Consider the following 22,501-nt stretch of genomic DNA (forward strand, 5'->3'; position numbering starts at 1 on the left):
AAAAACAAAACAATTTGATATATCTGGAGAATGTTTAAATTATTGCAAAATAATCATTGAAAGAACATCTGCTTGCATAAGTAAGATACCTCAAAAATGTTTATTTTAAATAATAAATCAGTACCTCAGCAAAGATATTCTGTATGAACCCAGGATGTGCCTGTCACTGATAGCGCAGGTTAAGCTCAAACTAACTGCATGCTCAGAAAGGCTGCTGCGTCATACACGCATTTGAACATGTATTTTGTGAATCAGTTGGGCCTGCAGTTCCAGCCCAATCCAAAATGTCTGTGCATGATCATTAAAAATTACGCTGACACGCAAGGCACAACATATTAAATTCAGGGCGATGTCGGTGTCATAGCATCTCTGACAACATGTGCTGTTCAGACCCCACTTGAGCAGCTGCACGCACGCTGCCAAAGTTTGAGTGTGTTTCCCACATCGTTTCTAAAACCATGCAGCGGGCTGGAACGAATCCACAACAGCAAGAAGAAACTGGTGAGGCGTTTGAAGATGGCCGGCAAACGCCCCAGCCAAATACAGAGTTTTCAGCAGCAAGAACGGATCAGCACACAATGCAGCGGTGGGCTCCTAAGAGAGTTTTTCTCATCTCCAAATGTAACTATGAAAGCCACGAGCCACAAAGGATCTATAAGTGTAGTGGTTTATTCTTTAGGCAAAAAGGGTGCTCACAGTACGGCTGCCATCGCAGAGGAAATCCCAGTGCAACTGCTCATTAGAGCCGTTACTTGAAATACCCTGATAAGACATATTTTAGAATAGAGAACATGGAACTCATATAAACCATAACATCAAGTAAGTTAGTTACAGTAAAGCATTGGCAATGAACATTCATAAATGACAGTTCAGAGTCCATACAGTACATCTGGGAATTACCAAGAACTGAGCTTTGTGTGATTCTGCATTATGACCATCAGAGCTTTTAGAATTTTTAGGGATTCTAAATACCAAAACCAGTGTACAAAGCTGCCAGGGTTCACAGGTCCATGCTTGATGTGCTGCTCCAGGTCAGGTTTTTTCCCCTTTAATTCTATGACTTGTAGTCCTGTAACTATAAGTCCCAGAATTCAAAGGAAAAACCTGGACTGGAGCAGCACATCACACACAGACCTGGCAAACTTGGCAGGGCTGATTGTGTGATGAAAAGAGGGCCTACAGAAGATGGTATATTCATGGTGTAAAACCTTCCAATGACTCTTCATTTTCAAAAGTGTTTTAAAGTACCCTTATTGAATAACTGTTAATCTTTGGACCGTGCAACTTGGCCTTTGGCCATATGTAGCAGGAGTTGGGCACACAGCTTGTTTTTTGATAAAAACTCTACTCCTACCTTTGCCTCAAAGGTCATTGTACAGTTGGGGTATTCTCCATGTCCATAGAGGTCATTGCATGTGGCAGGTTGCTGTGTGCATGAGAGAATGTGTGTCTGGGTCCTGAGCTTTGGGTAGGCTCAACACTTCCACAGAATCAACTGAACATGGCCCTGGGAGGTACATTGTGGGAGTTGTGGGAATAAGCATTTGCTTTTGTCTAGGCCGTGCACTCAAGACTATGGGGGTCATTCTGACCCTGGCGGTAAAATCCGCCAGGGCCAACGACCGCGGGAGCACCGCCAACAGGCTGGCGGTGCTCCCTTGGGCATTCTGACCGCGGCGGTACAGCCGCGGTCAGAAACGGAAAACCGGCGGTGTACTGCTGGTTGGCCATGGGGATTCCGACCCCCATACCGCCATCCTGTTCCTGGCAGTTTTGGCCGCCAGGAACAGGATGGCGGTATGGGGTGTCGTGGGGCCCCCGTAACAGGGCCCCACCATGATTTTCAGTGTCTGCCATGCAGACACTGAAAATCGCGACGGGTGCTACTGCACCCGTCGCACCCCTTCCACTCCGCCGGCTCCATTCGGAGCCGGCATCCTCATGGAAGGGTGTTTCCCGCTGGGCTGGCGGGCGGCCTTCTGGCGGTCGTCCGCCAGCCCAGCGGGAAACCCAGAATACCCGCGGCGGTCTTTTGACCACGCAGCGGTATTCTGGCGGTCCCAGCCAGGCCGGCGGCGTCCGCCGCCGGCCGGGGTCAGAATGACCCCCTATGTCTTCAGTGGCCATTATGCGCGCCTTTGGGTCATGCAGATTCAGTACAAATAGTATACATAACCCCCAATTCTAAGAAACATTGCCTTACTAGCACAAGCTTTAAAAGTGAATGGTTCATTGACAATTAATAGAAAAAAGGTTGAGGAAAGAAGTGCAAAAATAGTTAATTTTTTAACCACAATCTGCTTCTCGTAGGAGAGACATTTTTGATTATGCATTTTTCGTTAATCAAATTGCATTGGTCGAAAATGTTCACAAGAAATAAACCCAGTACATCAACAAAATGAAAACCAAAAACTACAGTTTTTCCAAACAGTTATCCAGTAGATTGTACGACGTATATTTGTTTTTCACACCACAAAGATCTGATTCTTACATGCATGCAATACTGCACCATATCTTGCGTGCTAGGATCATTTAAAGTTTGTTGAGCCTCATTACCTTCTGGTTTTTCTCCTGGAAATTAGAGAAAATAAAAAAGCTTATAAACTATTTACAAATTTAGCTTCTGACATTTTGCACATTAACCTCTTCTCCCCAGGTAGAAAACTGAAAAAAAACTCTATTTGAGACTTCACTGGTGGCTTAGTAGTCACCTCAGCAATTAATGTGATCCCCTTCCTCTGTTTGCTGAAGCATTGAGGTTAGCGGTGCTCTAGTTATTGTAGTCAGATGAAGGGAATAGGTCATTTTCAAAAGGTCCTACAATGGTATTCTCAAGATGAAAACGTAACTCTTTTTTTCATTGCCAAGAATAAAAAATGTAAATATGGCAGTCTAATTTACAAAACAAGTTTTTTTTCCTGAGTGGTGAGATATTTCATATAACCAATTAAATCATATTTTGAAATTAATTTAGGAATCCCCAGATTGCATGCATACACAACTGTGGGGTTGCCTTGGTAAAGCATGATACATATGTCTGCAGAGGTTTTTTTAATGCCCATATTCACTGAAATTATTAGATGCCTATTGGGGGCATGGCCAATATGGCGGCCACAGTGGATACTCCTTGAGCAAGCTCCGTGCTCGGCCCATTAAAATCCTCTTCAATCTCCCCATCAGCCTGCTGCAGCGACCATGATCTACATGCACTGTCCAATCAGCCGTGGGGCTGAGCAGTGCCAGGACAGAAGGCTGGGGCGCCGCTGGGATGATTGATTGCCCAAGGTGAGGTATGGGGCAGGCAGCTCTTTGGCTGCATGGGAGCTGGAGCTGGGCTGAGGCAGTCCCTGGAGCTGCTTTGTGGAGCATGGTGGGAGGGGAGACCTGCGCTGGAGTCTGGACTACTCCCTGGTCTGGGAGATGCTGCCATCTCCCACTGAGTCTTTCGGCCACCGAAGACCGGATGGTGCAACCCATCCACGAGGCTATGCTGCAGTTGCTGTGCAGGACATGGCAGTCTGATGACCGCCCAAATGAACCTGGTGGCTTGAACCTGAGTCAAGGCTGCTGCAGCAGGGGCTGGCATAGCAAGACTGATACCCTGGAAGAGGGGATGGTGCACTACGTGACTGGGACGGCACATGGAGGTGAGGTGGCGAGCCAAGATCCTGTGGCTCCGGAAACGCTGTTGGGTCCCATCGACCTAGATTATCATTGGTGACTGTGAAAGTGGACCCAGTTATTTTCAGAGGCAAAGTGGGGCACATGGAGCGTGCCAGTTGCGCCCATAAATGAGACTTCTTGTGACCACACCCCTGGACTCCTACACGCCCCACCTGGGATGATGTTAAATAAATGGAGCCCACCCCCGGATACAGCGTCTGTGTAACTGAACTGTGAAGAGAGCTTGGGAGGGGATGCTGGCTTGACCTTCGCCTGCCTGCTGCTGTCCCAGGTGTGTAGTTTGGCATGCCCCCCCTGTTGGTGGCTGAGGGGGGCTCCTTTCTCCCCCTGGGCTCCCTTGGGGCCACGCTCATGAACTTTGGGAGACGTATCACTACAGTGTTTTGACCCAGTGGTGGGTGACCCGTGACAGGCACCCCAACTGGGGGTCTCTCCCCCCCCCCCCCCCACCAGAGGGGGAGGAAGACGATCATCCCCAGTCATGGCCTGCAAACCTTCCCGCTAGACGACACATGGCTGGTGCAAGGAGACCGAGGCTGCCTGTCTGGGGATGGGGTCCTTTTTTGGGTGGGCTACCGCCTGCTCTGTGAAGATAACCGGCTCTGGGTCAGGGGTAGGCCGGGACAGACTGCACCAAAGCCCTAGACATGGGAAAAGATAGGCCGCAAAGGGGTGTCCATCAAACCAAGATGGACCAATTCATGGCCCTTGGGGAGGACTCAGCCCTCAACATCTCACAAGATGAGAGTACCCATACATAGGAACCTACGGGACCCCCAGAAGCTCAAATACTAGCCGCGATAGAGGCCTCCAGCACAGTGATGCAAGCAAAAATTGAGGCATTCACACAAGATGTCGGACTGCTGGGGATGGATCTCGGCAACGTGGCAGAATGCTCGCTGGCTACAGAGTGGGATGTATTCAGACTTCAGGAGGTGGTGGCCTCCCTGCAGACTGAACTAAATGCTGTGGCAGCCAAGACGGTGGCACTTGAGGCTCAGGCTGAAGACTGAGGGGCAAGCTCACCGCTGCAATCTGTTTTGTGGGGTTCCCAGAGGAAGTAGAGGACTAGACCCTGAGACTGTTCCTCGAAAGCTGGACACAGGAGATGATCCCCTCGGCCCAGCTATCATCGTTCTTCATGTTTGAAAGAGCTCACCACACCCTGATGCTAAAAACCGCCTGTAGGTGTGCCCCCAGTAACATGATTGCAAAAATACTCAATTATAAAGCCAGAGATGCTGTCCTGCAGGCGCTCCAACAGTCTGGTGACTCCAAGAATTAGAACTGTGTAATCCCTATTATCTCGAACTATATGAGGCAGGTACAGCAGATGCAATGCACATTTGATGGAGTCAAGCAGAAGATGACGGCCTTGGCTGTGCAGTATATGTTGCTATATCCCGCCAAGCTCAAGGTATGGCATGAGGACAGGGCACAATTCTTCATGGCCCGGAAGCAGTCTGGGACTAGCTAGAAGTCTGGGGTGAAGGCCGGATCTCACCACAGACCGCCCGAGACCTACGACTGAGAGGTGAAAGGTCTGGTGGCTGTCTGCCTGCTTTGAGGAGTCGGGCGAGGCAGTGGTGCCACAAGATCATCCTCCTGAGTAGTGGTCCTCCAGTATGGTACATTGGATCTCGAATAGCTGAGGTCGGAAAGAGAGGCGGTGCAAGCATTGGTGAAGGTGCTGACGGCCCCCAACAACGCTGAAGATGTAGAGGGGGGACTCCAGATCTGGGGGGGTCCTATGCGGGGGACTGACCTGTGAGGTGCTGGATGCTTGGGGTTGCTGCCTGTGACCTGCGAACCTTGGCCTTAGGCTCCCCGTCTTCAGGAGGGCCTAGAGTGGACCATGTTGGTTTCTGGCCCTTTAGGTGACCCATTTGGTACACAGTGACCAATGTGGGTTTATGCCTGGCAGAGAGACAAGCATGAACCTACGGAGATTCACATGTGACGCATTCCATTGCGGACAGGGATGCCTTAGATTTCAAAAAAGGTGTTTGATACTTTCGATTGGGAAGTTATCCGGAGGATGCAACATTTCTGTCCAGGGTGAACTCGCCCTACATGCAGCCTGTGACCTGTGTGCGATCTGACTGAGAAATATCTGAGCATCCCTATCCATAGGGGAATTCGGCAGTGGTGCCCTCTTTCACTGCTCCTTTTCGTGCTGGCGATACAGCCTCTGGTTATTAGTCTTTGCAGGGGCATAGCCAGGTGGGGCATAGAAGTAGACCGGGTGACCCTTGTCTCATTTTACAGGGATGACACTTTCATCTAACTTACGCAGCCAGAGAGATCGGTTGCTGTACTGCTGCAGATCCTGTAGGAACTGGGTGCAACATCGGGCCTCCAGATCAATAAGCAAAAGACCATACAGTTTCTCCTGGCGACCCTGGCACACCCTTGATAGCTTGACAAGAACATATTGGATTGGTCAGGGACAGCTTCTGTTACTTGGGTATTCAGGTGGCAATCACTGCGGTCACTCGTTACAATCTAAATATTAACAGGACACTGCTTGGCTTGTAGGAGTCTATCAAATTGTGGGTCAAGCTTCCTCTGTCAGTTATGAAAAGAGTTGCACTCTGCAAAATGGTTTTATTGCGACTGTGTCATTTGTTTGTGATGACAACACACCCTCCACCCTTCAACCCCCCCCCCCCCATGATTGGGGGAGATTCTTGAAATGAGGCTGAAAGGCTACTCAAACACTGGGTACTATACTTGGATTGTTGGTTGACTGGGCTATGAGCCCTGGTCAAGCAGTAACCACAATTCTTGTCAGGGTAAGGTGCAAGCAAACCCCAAAATAACCTGTGTGTGCCCTCTGGTAGCTTGGCACAGAGTAGTCAGGCTTAACTTTAAGGCAATTTGTAAAGTATTTGTGCAGCACTTCAAACAGTAAAACAGTGAAAAAAGACATAAAAGGATCCCAGGTTAGAAAAATAGAACTTAATTTAATAAATAAAACAAGACACAAATGACAAAAATCCAATAAGTAGAACTTGAGTTTCTCAAGAATAAACTGTAAAATAGTGCTTAGAAGTCAAAAGCGCCAACCAAGAATATCTGGTTGCGCAAGACCAGGGCAAATACAAAAGTTCAGGCCTACTAGATGGGGCCCATTTGGGCCCTCTGAACCAAAGTACCTTAAATCCAGGTTGTGAAACAATACGTTGGTTCCAAACCATGCAGTAAAGGGGATGCACTGATGTTCTCCACGCAACAGCATCATTTTCAGTGAATGCCGGGGCAGCGATGTAGAGTTTCGGTGTTGATGAGGCTGCGATGGCCTTGCACTGAGAAAAATTCTACTGTTTCGGTTCTGAAGGCAATGCACTTGTTTCAAGATGCGAGGTACAGCGGCGATGTGACTCTGGTTGCTTCAGTTCTGACCTGTGCACTAAAGGTTATGCATCTATTTTCGTCACACACCAGCAGTGATGCATTGATTCTGCTCTTGCAGCACAGGATGTGTCTGTTCGACTGGTGCAAGCACTGTGGGCCCACTTACTAAGGTCCAGGCTGGACTGGGGTGACAACACTTGGCAGAAGGCACCAGTTGGCAGGACAGACTCACAGATGGCAGAGTCTAGGTGCAGGAGCAGGGTAGGTGGAAGTCTGTTATGCCTCTGAGACTTCAGATCAGGAGGCCAGCCAACTAACCCTTGGAGTCACTCTAGGATCTAGGTTTTAGAGATTCTGGTCCAGTCCTTGTCACTCCCATGGAAGACGGCAGCAGGCACAGGTTGGCACAGCAAAGCAGGAATCCAGCTGAGTGGCAGGCCTTCAACAGCACAGCAGTCCTTATTCCTGGCAGAGTATCCACAGGTCCAGAAGCGTTGATGTTGTCAGAGGTGCAATACTTACAAGTTGGGCTTTTGAAGTGTGGGAGACTTCAAAAACATGCCTTTGAAGTGCAGTGTTCCTGCCCCACCCAGAATCACTACGGGGTATGCAGCCATTTGTGTGTGGACAGGACACAGCCTATTCAGGTGTAAGTGAGGCTGTGTCCTGCTATTCCCTCCCATCCTACCCAGGATGGTTCATCGGGACACAGATGGCCCATCAAGTCAACCTAAGCTTCCTATGTGTTTGTCTGTCTAGTTAAGCCCAGCTGGCCCCCAACCCAGACGTGATCAGAGACCAGCACTAGGCTTCAAATGGCTAACGTAAGAAAATGAAAACTTTCTTAAAGTAGCAATTTCAGAATTGCTATTTAAAATCCAACTTCACCATCGGTTGTGATTTTAAATTGGGATTCCAGGGACACCAAACTTGGAAATCTATCTCTTTACCAATAGGAAGTTGTACTTATGAAAGATTATTAGACAACACTAATGCAATCCCATGGGAGGTAAGCCTTGAAGTAGTGAAAAACAAATTTTAGTGTTTTTTTTTTTTTACTACCAGGGCATGTAAAACGTAATAGTACATGTTCAACTTTTTAAATACGCTGCACCCTGCCTTTGGGCCTGCTTACAGCCTACCTTAGGGTTGTCTTATATGTGTTAAAAAGGAAGGTTTGGGTAATGGCAGTTACAATATGGCAAACACAGGCTCTGCAGTTGCAGGCCTGAGATGTTCAAGAAGCTACTCCAGTGGATGGCACAAGCAATACTGCAGGCCCACTAATAGCATTTAATGTACAGGCCCAGGGCACATGTAATGCACTTTACTAGGGAAGTATAAGTAAATTAAATACACCAATTGGGTAAAGGTCAATGTTGGCTTGTTTAAAGGGGAGAACAGAAGCTTTTTACCACTGGTAAGCAAACAAATTCAGCAAAAAATAAGGAGGAAGGCAAAATGTCTGCGGATGTCTCAGCAGAAAGGGCCATTTACAAAAGAAAGGATCGTGGAATCCCTAGAAGGAGGGAGGGAAAGAGAGCGCTAGATCCAGGAACGAGGGCTAAATCTTTTAAGACGAGACGGGGACTTCAAGGCTTTTATCTGAGAATGAGTGATAGGAAATCAATTTGTGCGGAAAGAGTGTGTGGGGATTTTTATACAGCACACTGAAACCCATCATTCGTATCTTAGCGTTAGATTTAGGCACAAACCTGTAAATAATATGCATTATGCCACTGTCCTTTAAGCAGCCAGATATAAGAAAGAGATGGGTATGGCATAGGTGCGGATTGACAACCAAATCGGGGTATTATATCTGATAATTCGACTCCTTGTCATTGTCTTAAAACAGGTCTAGATATCCATTTACAGTGGGGGGTGACATTTTGGCGCTTAAATCACGGCTGGTTTGTTCTATAGCTGCCCCAGTATTGTATTGTAATCGTATTTATATAGCGCTTACTACCACTGACGAGGCGTCGAAGCGCTTTTCGATGAGTAGCACGCTACTCCGGAACCCAACAAGAATTAGTGATGGATTAGTATCATTTAATAATGAATACAGTTTTAGTATTATTATGAGTTAATTTGAGCTGCGGATATGAGTTTGTTAGTTAGATTGACTGGAGTAATGGAGGGGTGGAGGAGGAAAGAAATCCAGAAGTGTTAATTGGGAGTGTATCCTTCATTTACTCAACCCAAAGGCTTAGGATGAATAAAGGGGGGTGGAGGGGGAAGAGTATGTGGAAGGGTTAGGGAGAGCATAGTAGCAGGGTGAGATGAGTGCAGGAGAATTTAGTAGGGTTGTGTGGGAGGTCACCGAGGTAGAGTGAGGTTCGTTGAGTTAGATGTGGAGGTGAAGGGAAGACCTTAGGCAGAGATATTTAGGAGATAAAAGTGGTAGAAGGGATTTGGGATGAGTCAGAGTGAGAATGGAGGATAGTTTGATAGAGACATGACATAATAGTGATGAGTAGATAAGTGTGATAAGATGAGAGCAGGAATTCATAGATAACTAGTATAACAACCCAAAAAAACCAGGAGCCATGCAATGATCCACGAACATGCCAAGCACAGAAACAACATATACACATATATATATATATATATATATATGTTCGGTGGCATTAGTCGCTGCAGATACACATGCTGTGCACAGTCCGCCATCTGGTGTTGGGCTCGGAGTGTTACAAGTTGTTTTTCTTCGAAGAAGTCTTTTCGAGTCACGAGACCGAGGGACTCCTCCCATTTCGATTCCATTGCGCATGGGCGTCGACTCCATCTTAGATTGTTTTTTTTCCGCCATCAGGTTCGTACGTGTTCCTTTTCGCTCCGTGTTTCGGGTCGGAAAGTTAGTTAGAATCTCGGAAAAAAACGTTGGTATTGTTTGCGTTCGGTATCGGGTTAGTTAGAACAATCGACACTGAATTTTGAAGAGCTCCGGTGGCCCTTCGGGGTTTTTTCGATCCCCCGTCGGGGCCTGGTCGGCCCGGCCACGTGAGACTTCAAGGCTGATGGAACGGACCCCATTCCGCTTCTGCCCAAAATGCCATAACAAGTATCCGTATACGGATCAGCATCTGGTCTGTAACTTGTGCTTGTCCCCCGAGCACAAGGAGGATACTTGTGAAGCCTGTCGAGCGTTTCGGTCGAGGAAGACGCTGAGAGACCGAAGAGCCAGGAGACTACAAATGGCGTCCACGCCGACAGGTCAGGAACGTTTCGAGGAGGAAGAAGAAGCTTTCTCCGTCCACGAGTCGGATTCTGAAGAACTCGACGCCGAAGAAGCACCCAAAACCGTGAGTAAGACGTCGAAAATCAAGACTCACAAGAAGTCCACAAAAGCCCAGGGGACGCCACCGCCAACAGGCCATGGCTTAACCCGAAAATTAGGTGACTGATCGAAGGCACCGAAAAAGGGCATGCTGGTGTCGAAGTCATACGACTCCGGTCGAGATACCGCCACACAGCAACCTCGGAGCCGAGACAGCGGCTCCGAGAAAATTCGGCACAGAGACAGCGGCACCGAAGAATTTCGGCACCGAGACACAACGCCGAAAACAAAGAAGGTTTCTTCGGAGCCTAAAAAGACTTCCGAAAAGGTTTCGGTTCCGAAACATCCAGCCTCGGAGCCGAAAACTAGTTCCTATACAGAGGAACAAGGATTAACCTCCCAATTACATAGATTTGGAGAGGAGCTTCAAGCTGTAGAGCCTGACTACACGCAAAGAAGGCTTCATATTCATGAGGAAACAGGGAAAATAACCACTCTTCCCCCAATCAAAATTAAAAGGAAACTTGCCTTTCAACAAAAGGACAAGCAACCACAGGCAAAGGTGGCAAGGAAAACAACCCCACCACCGTCTCCACCACCATCAATACATGCATCACCAGAAACAACTCCACCACTAATGCACTCACCAGCTCATACTACAATGAGTCAGGATGATCCCGATGCATGGGACCTTTATGATGCTCCAGTGTCTGACAACAGCCCAGACTCCTATCCTACAAAACGGTCGCCACCTGAGGCCAGTACATCATACACACAGGTGGTCGCAAGGGCAGACGAATTTCACAACGTCACCTTACATTCTGAACCAATTGAGGATGACTTTCTGTTTAACACCCTATCCTCCACCCATAGCCAGTACCAAAGCCTTCCCATGCTTCCAGGAATGCTAAGACACTCAAAACAAATATTTCAAGATCCAGTTAAAGGCAGAGCCATAACTCCAAGGGTGGAGAAAACGTACAAGCCACCGCCAACAGATCCAATCTATATTACAACACAACTAACACCAGACTCAGTAGTTGTCGGGGCAGCTCGTAAGAGAGCCAACTCTCATACCTCAGGGGACGCACCACTTCCAGACAAGGAGAGCCGCAAATTTGACGCTGCGGGAAAAAGGGTTGCAGCACAAGCAGCAAATCAATGGCGTATTGCCAATTCACAAGCACTTTTGGCAAGATACGACAGAGCTCATTGGGATGAAATGCAACATTTCATCGAACACTTACCCAAGGAGTTCCAAAAAAGAGCGCAACAGGTGGTGGAAGAGGGACAAAGTATCTCAAATAATCAGATACGGTCTTCCATGGATGCAGCAGATACAGCTGCAAGGACAATAAACACTGCAATCACGATACGAAGGCACGCATGGCTGCCCACTTCAGGGTTCAAGCCAAAAATCCAACAAGCTGTGCTCAATATGCCATTTAATGAACAACAACTGTTTGGGCCGGAGGTGGACACTGCCATCGAGGAACTCAAAAAGGACACCGATACAGCCAAAGCCATGGGCGCACTCTACTCCCCGCAGAGCAGAGGCACATTTCGGAAAACACCTTTTAGGGGAGGGTTTCGAGGTCAACCCACAGAAACCACAACCTCACAAACAAGGCCTACTTACCAGGGTCAATATCAGAGGGGAGGTTTTCGGGGGCAATATAGAGGGGCCCAATTCCCAAGAAATCGAGGAAAATTCCAAGGCCCCAAGTCTCCTCAAAATAAACAGCGACTCACAAGTCACACAACCCCATCATATAACACCTGTGGGGGGAAGACGAAGCCAATTTTACAGACTTTGGGAGGAAATAACAACAGACACTTGGGTCTTAGCAATTATCCAGCATGGCTATTGCATAGAATTTCTCAAATTCCCTCCAAACGTCCCACCGAAAACACACAATATGTCAAAACAACATATAGATCTTCTAGGACTAGAAGTTCAAGCATTGCTACAAAAGGACGCAATAGAATTGGTACCAAATCTACAAAAAAACACAGGAGTTTACTCACTGTACTTTCTAATACCCAAAAAGGACAAAACTCTGAGACCAATACTAGATCTCAGAACACTAAATACCTACATCAAATCAGACCACTTTCACATGGTCACGTTACAAGACGTAATCCCACTGCTCAAACAGCAAGACTACATGACAACATTAGACCTAAAAGATGCGTATTTCCATATACCAATACATCCTTCACACAGGAAATACCTAAGGTTCGTATTCCAAGGAATACATTACCAATTCAAAGTGTTGCCATTCGGAATAACAACTGCGCCAAGAGTTTTTACAAAATGCCTGGCAGTAGTAGCTGCACATATCAGAAGGCAGCAAATACATGTGTTCCCGTACTTAGACGACTGGTTAATCAAAACCAACACGCTAAGACAGTGTTCACAGCACACAAAATATGTAATACAGACCCTTCACAGGCTAGGTTTCTCCATCAACTACGCGAAGTCACACTTTTTGCCGTGTCAAACACAGCAATACTTAGGAGCGACAATCAACACAGCAAAAGGGATTGCCACTCCAAGTCCACAAAGGGTTCAAACATTTCACAAGGTAATACAGGCCATGTATCCAACACAAAGGATACAAGTCAAGATGGTAATGAAACTCCTAGGCATGATGTCTTCATGCATAGCCATTGTCCCAAACGCAAGATTGCATATGCGGCCCTTACAACAGTGCCTAGCATCACAATGGTCACAAGCACAGGGTCAACTTCTAGATCTGGTATCTCGCTTCTATGGTGGAACAGTACAAATTTAAACCAAGGGCGGCCTTTCCAAGACCCAGTGCCACAATACGTCATAACGACAGATGCTTCCATGACAGGGTGGGGAGCACACCTCAATCAACACAGCATCCAAGGACAATGAGACATACATCAGAGGCCGTTTCACATAAATCACTTAGAACTGTTAGCAGTATTTCTAGCGCTGAAAGCATTCCAACCCATAATAACCCAAAAATACATTCTTGTCAAAACAGACAACATGACAACAATGTATTATCTAAACAAACAAGGAGGGACACACTCAACACAGTTGTGCCTCCTAACACAAAAAATATGGCATTGGGCGATTCACAACCACATTCGCCTAATAGTACAATTTATTCCAGGGATTCAGAATCAGTTGGCAGACAATCTATCTCGAGATCACCAACAAACCCACGAATGGGAAATTCACCCCCAAATACTAAACAATTACTTTCAAATTTGGGGAACACCTCAAATAGATCTATTTGCAACAAAGGAAAACTCAAAATGCCAAAACTTCGCATCCAGGTACCCACAGGATCAATCCCAAGGCAATGCTCTATGGATGAACTGGTCAGGGATATTTGCGTACGCTTTTCCCCCTCTCCCTCTCCTTCCATATCTAGTAAAAAGGTTGAGTCAAAACAAACTCAAACTCATACTAATAGCACCAACATGGGCAAGGCAACCTTGGTACACAACACTACTAGACCTTTCAGTAGTACCTCATGTCAAACTACCCAACAGACCAGATCTGTTAACACAACACAAACAACAGATCAGACATCCAAATCCAGCATCTTTGAATCTAGCAATTTGGCTCCTGAAATCCTAGAATTCGGACACTTAGACCTCACACAAGAATGTATGGAGGTCATAAGACAAGCTAGGAAACCTACCACTAGACACTGCTATGCAAATAAGTGGAAAAGATTTGTGTATTACTGCCATAATAATCAAATTCAACCATTACACGCATCTCCAAAAGATATAGTAGGATATTTACTACATTTGCAAAAATCAAATCTAGCTTTCTCTTCCATAAAGATACATCTCAACCCAATATCAGCTTACCTGCAAATTACTCATTCATCTTCACTATTTAGAATACCAGTCATTAAAGCGTTTATGGAAGGCCTAAAGAGAATTATACCACCAAGAACACCACCTGTTCCTTCATGGAACCTCAACATTGTCTTAACAAGACTCATGGGTCCACCTTTCGAGCCCATGCATTCTTGTGAAATGCAATACTTAACGTGGAAAGTTGCATTTTTGATTGCCATCACATCTCTAAGAAGAGTGAGTGAGATTCAAGCATTTACCATACAAGAACCATTTATTCAAATACATAAAAATAAAGTAGTTCTAAGGACAAATCCAAAATTTTTACCAAAGGTTATCTCACCGTTCCACTTAAATCAAACAGTAGAATTACCAGTGTTCTTCCCACAGCCAGATTCTGTAGCTGAAAGAGCACTACATACATTAGACATCAAAAGAGCACTAATGTACTACATTGACAGAACAAAACTAATTAGAAAAACAAAACAACTATTTATTGCCTTTCAAAAACCTCATACAGGAAATCCAATTTCAAAACAAGGCATTGCTAGGTGGATAGTTAAGTGTATTCAAACCTGCTATCTTAAAGCAAAGAGAGAGCTGCCTATTACACCAAAGGCACACTCAACCAGAAAGAAAGGTGCTACCATGGCCTTTCTAGGAAATATTCCAATGAACGAAATATGTAAGGCAGCAACATGGTCTACGCCTCATACATTTACCAAACACTACTGTGTAGATGTGTTAACTACACAACAAGCCACAGTAGGTCAAGCTGTACTAAGAACATTATTTCAAACTACTTCAACTCCTACAGGCTGAACCGGAGATAACTGCTTACTAGTCTATGCACAGCATGTGTATCTGCAGCTACACATGCCACAGAACGGAAAATGTCACTTACCCAGTGTACATCTGTTCGTGGCATTAGTCGCTGCAGATTCACATGCGCCCACCCGCCTCCCCAGGAGCCTGTAGCCGTTTAGAAGTAGATCTTGAACATTTGTAAATATATTACTTTAACCTTTATTATGTACATACGTATTCATTCCATTGCATGGGCACTATTACTAACATACACAACTCCTACCTCACCCTCTGCGGGGAAAACAATCTAAGATGGAGTCGACGCCCATGCGCAATGGAATCGAAATGGGAGGAGTCCCTCCTTCTCGTGACTTGAAAACAACTTGTAACACTCCGAGCCCAACACCAGATGGCGGACTGTGCACAGCATGTGAATCTGCAGCGACTAATGCCACGAACAGATGTACACTGGGTAAGTGACATTTTCCATATATATATATATATACACACACACACACACATGAATACACACACATATGCACATACAATACATAATTAGAATCATGGGTAAAAAATACTTAGTCAGACAGGTTTAAAAGAGTGTGTGTGTATTTTATTGTTATGACCGTAGCAATACATATTTTCCAAAGAAACTATAAATAAATAGAAATATACATATAATCTGAAAAAAAATATTTATCCACAGAGGCATATGCAGTTCATAGTTGTTTGAAAAATGTGGTTATGAAGGAAAGAGCAAACTCTTGAGTAGTTTTCTGAAGACAAGAAAGTTATCTGTGGCTCTTATAGTTGGGGGTTATGAATTCCATAGTTTGGCTGCTTGGACGGAGAAGGATGTACCACCTACAGTCTTTTCCTTGTATGGTGGTGTTCTAAGGCGGGGTGCCAGTCTTGAGCGGAGGGTTCTTTGTTGGATGTATTTGGTAATTTTCTTTCTGATAAAAAGCGGTCCTGTTCCATGTATAGCTTTGTGGGTGATACAAAGCAGCTTGAAAGTGCAGCTTCTGGCAACGGGTAACCAGTGTAGTGCTCTCAAGGCAGGGGAGATGTGGGCTTGCGGCTTTATATGTAGTAGTAGCCTGGCTGCGGAATTCTGGATACGTTGTAGTTTTTTCATAACAGATAGAGATGATCCATGGTAGAGGCTATTGGCATAATCCAGTTTGGATAATACAAGTGAGATAGTAGCTTGCACCTTGTGTGGAAATCCGAGGTGGGGGAAGATGCGTCGTAAAGTCTTTAAGGTGATGAAGCTTGTGCGTGCTAATTTGTCTACTTTGGCATTCATAGTTAGCTTGGAATCCATGGTGATTCCTAGGTTTTTAACTTCCTTGGATAATTGAGGAGGTGGTCCGAGATCGTCAGGCCAGACGCACAGAGGGTCATAATTTTTCCAGTCACCACATATGAGTATTTCTGTTTTGGAGGTATTTAGTTTGAGTACAGGAAGTAGCATCGCGAATCCCTTGCACACAGTCACAGGTTGGACAGTAGAAATGCAAGCTTTTTAACAAGGCAGTGGCAGCATAGGCAACAGAGCCAAGTTCCCTCGTACACAAAATAAAAGCAGCAGCAGTACAGGCTTACCACACACACATGCCAGGCGGAGTACAAGCAAAAGCAGTGCGTCCTCTCTTGCATGAATTACTCATGTACGACAAGGCCGCTGTACAAGCCTTCACACAGGATAGCCAGCAACAGTGCAGGCTCCCCTCACACATAAGGAAAATACTGCACAGGTAACAGCGGTGAAAGCAGTCTTCAAATTGACCACGTAGGAACAGTTCAAGCTTTCCTCATGCACAAGAAATGCAAGTTCACTTCGCAGATAGGGCAAATAAACCACAGGTAGCAGCAGCAGTGCAAGCTTCTCACTTAGAAAAAGTAGCAGCAGTGCACGTGGGCGCGCACACACAGCAAATATAGCACATGAAGCAGTGCAAGGTGCTTTCACACCTAAATAACTGTTAGTGAGCAAGCTACTTTCAAACAGAATGGATAGCAGCAGTGCACGCTCGCAGAAAAATAGTAGTAGTTGTATTGAGTATGAAACAGGTTAATTCTTAATACTTCCGATGAAAGTAGATTAGTATATATATTTTTTAATCTTCGCAACCTCTTCAGAAAGAGTAACACAATCATTGTGTGCTGTGGAATTTTAAACCACCCACCCACCACCTTCTCTTCATACGAGGCCTACTCAAAAGCTATATTAATTAAATATATGTATAAATAAATGTGTAATGTACTGTACTGGAGTTACTCAATTTCCTTCCAACTAATTGAAAGATGGATACCAAGAACGCTCATGCATGGATTATTGCGAATCACGGACCCACTGACTAACGGGTATGCCAGATCTTGAATTACTTGCATTAATCTTGGCTGCGTAGATGTGGACTTTACTTAGCAAAGACTTGGATGAATGACGGGGCATGAGGCTTAGCCTCCTTTCTTCTGGCAAGCTCTCAGTATGTTAGCACTGCGATATGATTCTTCATGTGTGTTACTTTAACACTTTACATTAATTCTACATTTTGCAGACTGAAAACTGTTTGCTCGTGCTTCCATAGTACTGTGTAATAGTTTTGAGCGACAGTAATGAAAGTTGTCCAAAGAGTATTGTCGATAGATTGAGAAAGGATGCAGGAGTGTCAGCACAACCGTTTCTTCATATCACTGAGATCATTTATCTTCAGTCATCTCATTTGACGTTGCACTTATTATGCAAAAATGGGGTGTATTTAGGCCAATAGTGAAATAGTAATCCTTTATAACATTCAAAAGAAATACTAAAATGCTATTAGTAATTGTTTCAATAGTAGTCCACTAATTCATGACCCTTTTGTCAGTCACACCTTTAATTAAAATTTTAGATTTCTGTTTTTGACACTACATTATGTAGAAAATTTGAATTTTTATGATATTTGCAACACGAATGGTGGAGCATAACTTAATAGTTTTTACTTAGTATTGTTAACACATGAACTGTAACTGTGCATAGCAAGGATTGGCTACTGGACACTAACTTTCAGCTTCATTCCACCAGTCAAAATCTGAGGATACCTGAATGCTTCAGGATGTTTGAAGCCTACATTGGACTAAATGAAAACGTTAGCCTATCTAAGTAGATTGATTTATATTTCAGGTTGGATTGACAGGTTTTGCAAATGTAAGATTGTTGCTCCAACTATCAAGGTCTTTTTGTAACCTTATTTAACCCTTAGTAGCTTGGAATTTTTGCAGACCACAGGTCGGACCAGACAACTTCAGTTCACCCAAGTTTTATGCAAATCACTAGAATCAAACTTTAGGGACATTTTCTTTCTTGCCAAATAGAGCCAATGATGTTAGTCGTATGATGCATTTTCAGTGAGAAATGTGAAGTAAACTCAACCACAGAATCACTATTGTCAGTTCTGTAGCAGATGAGTGTGTGTGTGTGTGTGTTTGTGTATATATTTACATATGTATACCTATGTGTGTGCGAATTTAAGTAAATAACTTTCTTGAAGTTTGATCACAAAACAGCATTGAAACGGTTACCATCATACTTCGATAATTTCAGCAGATCAAAAATCAAAACTGTGACTGAAAGTTTGTCATTACAGATGTCTGGGAAGCAGAATACTATTCTTTGTCCTGTACTAGCCTTGAACTTTGCTTGAAAAGCTTTGAGCTGGACACACCGCTAAAATGTAGTTGCCAAGGTTGCGCCTTTTTTAGGTATTGTTCTCACCTTGTAAAGGTTGTCTAGAAATGAACATTTCAAAGTCCCAACTTTTATCAAAATACCTCTAACTTCTTTTCTTTTTGTCCAAAAGTCTCCTAATTTTCAGGAAACATTTTCGAGAATCTAGTCCACTGGTTCAAGTTGTAGGGATGCTTGTCAAATTGCAGTTCAAGTCCACAGAAAATTGTCTATTTGTATCTGGTTACCAAGATTCCTCTGCAGGAGCACGAACTCTGTGGGCCCAAAAGGCCACCTTCATTCTCCAAGCAGAAGGAAGACATGACAGAGGCAGGTGAAATATACAGTTACACTAGATACTACTTTTCTTTCAGATAGTCAGAGCTCTTCTACCTCTAGGACGTTGTGCACTTTCCCGCCTTAGGAGAGAAATTCCATGTGGTTGGCAGCATCTACTGGCAGGATCTGGAACCCTTTCTTTGGGAATGAGCTGATCTGCAAAATCTGGGTCCACTAGACCAGGAGGAAACGTTATGGATTTAGAAATTAAAGTGAAAAGCTAGTGATAACTCTTGCCAGTTGGCAGACAGGAATATTTAAGGGAAGTCTGCCTATCTCCGCCTGCTGTAAGCAATTCTCGGAATGTGAGTTAAACATATAGATCTAAAGATTGAAATCAGTCTCTGACTTCAAGAACCTCTGTGTGAAAACAATTTAAAATTATTGCTCTTTCTCCGTCCATGCTTTTTGACAAAATGCCTTGGTTTATGTTTTGAACCTATGACTTGGGCACAATTTAGCGTTTTGGGCATTTCTTGTGAGGCATGCTTGTCCTGGGTGATGGAAGAGCAACTTTCCCCTCTTTTGCTGCGTCCTTTGTGCTGGTCTTAGAAACTGGGTAATTGGATAACTCCTTCTCAGGAGACGTTAGATGTAAAATGTAACAGTGATGTGGAAATACAAGTGGCGAGCTAATGAATTTTGGATAGCTTTTGGCTAAACACAGCTGCTCAGCTTCACGCAGGCAATATCACAACTTAAAGGCTGGCGAAAAGGTATTGGTGAAAATCCGGTGGTCCTTTTCAGTTAGCCTACTGATTCACATATTTATTATGAAATTCAAGTTTGTATTATTTTTGTAACAGATGTATTGGGATTTTCATGTCTGCTGCACCTTTAAATGTAAGTTTAGTCACCATATGTTTTTAAAGCACTCGGTTTTTCAGCACAAGGAAAAAAATATTTTCTTCGCTTGTGCTCCCCATAATTGAACATTGTGCAGCTGCAACTTACCATGGGTCAAATACCAGATGTCCATCGTAAAATAACATGAGGCACACTTTGAGTCCCTCAGATTTTACCCCAGGTGAAAGTCAGATGGAAACTACCAACCTCCTGATAGAATCCACTGCTAAGGCAACAGCAACGATAGTACATCTAACTTAGCAAAGCAGCTGTCACTTCTCGTCTTCTTAGGCTCTCTAGGAATCCACCACAAAGCTTTATCCCCATCACTGAACTTACCCTCTGGGGACACCACTCCTTCCCTAAGGACTCTACCAGTATAGATAACTGCATCTTTTCAACAGCTGCACCCTTTAAGGCAGGGGTGTGTGTCCAACTTTGCTTCCAGCCTCAGGACACTGCCCCCACACGAAAACTACACTTCAGCACTCAAAACTACAGAGATCAATTTGTGAGACCAGGTCACTGTGATTCACTGACAAGTGAATACCTACATCAAGTACTTTTGGTAGGTCTCGCATCCTACCTGGCAAAGAGGCACCTTCTGGTTCATGTGATCCTCTGGGATCTTCAGGCTGGTGGACCCACACATCCCAGTGCTAGGAGACTAACCTCCGCGTCAGACAGAGTACCTTAAACACATCCTTTCCCTTGTAGAATTGGGCCCACATAGGGTTGTTGTAGGTAAGGGACACAAAGGTTAGGATTTCCAACTGGTCTGGTGGGCATGGGTGTCAACCTAGCACACTGTACTGTCCCTCTAGAGTCCATTGCTCCAGATACAAGATTTGTTGTGTATTTGATTTCTCCCATGCCACAAAAAAAGTTGTGCTACAATTTGTTATACTGCACACTGAATGCAGTGTTTTGGATCAAGTCCCACAGAGGCAACTCTGAGTTCATAAACATATTTACCACAGAGTGATGCTCTTCATGGTACAGAGACATATAATGATATATTTTATAATTTTAAGAGCTCCGTGTCAGAAATGCTTATTAGATGTCTGACTGCTAGGCAGTCTGTTTAAAAATGTTTTAAAATGTACCTTAATGTAATTTTCTTAGCGTAAGAGGATGTGGATGAAATTTTTAAAAAGCTAACCTTAGCGCACCATAACAAAATACTCCACAGCACCAGTACTTCAAACTACAAGACTCCTTGACCCTTCCTTAGACTTGTCTACCCACCACAAACGAAAAGAAATTGGTAATAAGGTACAGTGATTTATTTGGTCTCATTAAAGTTTGTAAAATCCTGAACAGAATCATAACCACATAGTGCATAAGAGAAGTATATTCATCAACTGACCACAATTTTTCATCCATCTCCCTCAGCCCCTAATTAATTCTCCCTCCCCCCAATATTTTTCCTACATTAAATACTGGGCTCTTACAAATGCCCTTGGAAGCAATTAAGTTACGCATTGTGAGCTGCAATTAAACAGAACCTTAATTCAATTATAAACAGAGTTATTCAAAGCCTAAATGGGCCCTGACATAAAAAAATAGTTCTGCTATCTCATATTCCTGATTGCAGCCCTGAAAAACACAGCAACTCAAACACCTCTATACACCAGCATCATCTTGGGTGACTGCCAACAAAGGTTCTCCCTCCATCACAGTGTATAAATTGTATACCCATCTGTCTTAGACGACCCATTCTCAATCTGTAGTGCAAGCTAAATCAAAGACTGATTTTTTTTTTCTCGACCTTCTCTTTCTTGGCCTTCTGTCTGCATTGAAAACCATTGACCGAAACTTTCTCTTCCACATGCCTAAAGATGATATGAACATGTTTGGGCCAGTTTTAGATATCTGGGTGCTCTTTTGGGTCTTGCCTGAGAGAGCACATGCACCGTCCCTTATGAGACTTAAACTTAAAGGGGGCTTAGAGCCCGTCCGTTATTTACTATTGGTTCGCTCACCGTGGCTCTCATTTCCTTGCTTCTCATTGGTCAGCACGTTGGGGTTTCACTTTCTTTTTTAGTGTCCTTCTGCAGCTCGTGCTTGGATTCAGGTACTTTTCTTCTACTTACTTCCCATGTCGTTGCTTCCTAGACATTGTTGCTTACCCATTGTTGTTTTCATCCGCCTGCCTTCTGTCGTTTGCCCACTTCCTTTCATCGCTTGCCTACCCTTCCTACCTCTCCTGTCTTTGCTGCTTGTTCTGATAGCATTCAAGCTCTGCTTCACAGACAGTCGGTTGAGATAATCTTCAACTGTTCCTTGGATTTCAGCCAATAGCACTAAGGTTGGAGTGCTTACTTCTAATGAGAAGAGTTGTAAGTAGCCATTGTTTTTTTTGTTTTTTTTGTTTTAAACTTTCAGCCATGCTTGCCAGCAGCCATGTTGCTTTACAACATGACTAAAACAAATGACAAATCCACTAAATCTCACCCAGGCAAGCCCTGTTGGCTTTGCCAATGCTTGTTAGGTCTGACTTGACAGCGTAACTGTCGCCAAATTGTAAGTGATCAACATAAAAAGAGCTTTAAGAAGTAGCACTGAGAGAGGGGCTTTGCCTCCACCCACATGTTGAGTACACATTTGATTGGGCAGAAGTT

The 22,501-nt window shown here is 44.5% G+C and overlaps 1 protein-coding gene across 2 annotated transcripts in view; it reads left to right on the plus strand.

The window, feature by feature from the left end:
* The window catches only part of BRD10 (bromodomain containing 10), a 258,411-nt gene that overhangs the window by 196,670 nt on the left and 39,240 nt on the right, over positions 1-22,501 (plus strand). The window lies entirely within an intron of this gene.

Source organism: Pleurodeles waltl, chromosome 1_2, assembly GCF_031143425.1.
Source record: "Pleurodeles waltl isolate 20211129_DDA chromosome 1_2, aPleWal1.hap1.20221129, whole genome shotgun sequence".
NCBI lineage: Eukaryota > Metazoa > Chordata > Amphibia > Caudata > Salamandridae > Pleurodeles > Pleurodeles waltl.